Below are 2034 nucleotides of genomic sequence, written 5' to 3' on the forward strand. Positions count from 1 at the left end.
GGAGTTAAAGGCTCCTGGCCTTGGATTTGGATAGATCAGATTTAAAATCTCAGCTCTTCTATTTTCTGCTTAGATTATCACCAAGTCCCCTATCTGAAAATAGTGATAAATAGTGTGCAGATTGCTGTAGGATGGAAGACATCAGTTTGTACTTAGCCTTCAACCATGCTAGGGGCAGGTTTCAGGTTTTGAACTATTGTCCAGTCTAACTAAAAATGCAAGAAGCCAGTGAGATGGTTCAGTGAGTCACAAGCCTGAAGACCTCTGTTGAGTCCCTGGAACCCACATAAAGCTGGATAAAGAGAACAGACTCAATCAACTGGTCTTCTGACCTTTACATACATTCTATGACGTGAGCAGCCCCCACGGCACAGATAAATATACACACAGGAATACATTTTTAAAACATTGAAAATTAAGGTGAGAAAAGTCTGTCCTTTCATCAAATGACAGTTGGACTGTTATTTCTAGCAAGTTAAGTGAACTCATTGCTCAGACACCGCTTAGAAGATGCTCACTGCTGGTTGGTCTGGGAAAGGGCATCGCTTCCAAATTCCCCAGGGGTGTTTTGAAAACGATAAGTGTCTTTCGCCTATAACCGTACCCCAGAAAGCATTTCAACTGTCACCAGCACATCTGGAGTCAGTTGTGCACTGTCCCTAGAAGAAACAGGGCGGTGTGGGGGACAGGAAAGCCTCACCACTCCCACAACGGGCAGCAGAAAGGAAACCAGGATTGCAAGCAGGGTCCTCGGAGGCCTGACCTGAGTGGGTGGAGGAGGCTTTAAATACTTGGAAAGACTCTTCAAAGAACAATTAAAACCAAGCTCCCGTGGTGGGAGGTGAGACCTGCTGGCAGCTCCTGCTTTCTTTCCCCAGGGTGAAATTCCCAGGCTTCTGGGTCTGGTGGAGCACCCTTGGCAGCGCACACCCCTGCCTGTTCCTTTTCCCTTTCCTGGGGCTCGGAGTGGTGGTGGAGAGCACACAGGGTGAAGAACATCTGGCCCTGCTGAAGCTCCAAAAGATTTCAAGTCAGCAGGTGGGGGTTGGAGGTTTGTGAAAATAGCAGGCTCAAGTTCACTTGGTGGACAGCTCTTGGCTATGGGTGCTATTCATTTCCAATGTTATATTGCTGAGCTCCCGAGGGCTTTTTTACAGATCGGTTCATAAACAAACACACACTAAGTTGCGTCCCGGTGATAAACGATGAAGTTGTGTGATTTGGGGGTTGGATGTTAGAGGTAAGAAGGGAGTTGTAGCTGAGGACTTGGTATAATAAACGAAATTCCAGGACACTCCTGTACTTGGCCAGAAGATTGAAGGCAAGTCCATGAACCATGAACACGATTTCAGGCATCAAATTAATACATTTAAAGAATTATTGTGAACCAAGGATAACAAACAGCCTTCCAGAGCGGCCAACTTTCTATAAGACAATGTGAAAAGATGTAATAAATATTTATGGGAACTGATGTGATGTGTAAGATAGCTTCAATATGTTTTTAATACTTTAATAATGACAGTCCCAAGGAATCATTTATTCAACCGTTTCACACACATGCTTTATATGCCTATTAGTGTGCCAGGATTACACATAAGCCAAGACTTAAGTAGATTATGGTAAATATTTTTTTTCACAACTTTATAGTTTTCCCATTATTAGAAAGCTTCTTATAATATGAGCACCAAGAGAACTCCTTCTCAATACAAAACTAAGTCTTCTAAGTCTGAGGGACAGTTCTGTCACACAGACAGAATCTTAGTGAGTTTGAGTGGTGGACCCCCAACTCCGAGGAGGTATGAGTAATCAGAAGCGGGCTGCATATGGCAGCCTTGTCTGAGCAGAGCAGTACAAATGGAGGCCTCACATCCCCTTGGTACACTCGGAACATGAGGATGTACGTTTCTCACTGTGAGGTCAATCCCAGTGAGATCCTGGGATGAGAAGGCATCCTCAAAGGGAAAGAGTCATAAGGGTTTCAACTGATCCTTCAACATCCAGGTCCAGATTGTCCGACGGGACAAAAATGTCACA

This window comes from Mus musculus, chromosome 14 (genome assembly GCF_000001635.26).
Source record: "Mus musculus strain C57BL/6J chromosome 14, GRCm38.p6 C57BL/6J".
Classification (NCBI taxonomy): domain Eukaryota; kingdom Metazoa; phylum Chordata; class Mammalia; order Rodentia; family Muridae; genus Mus; species Mus musculus.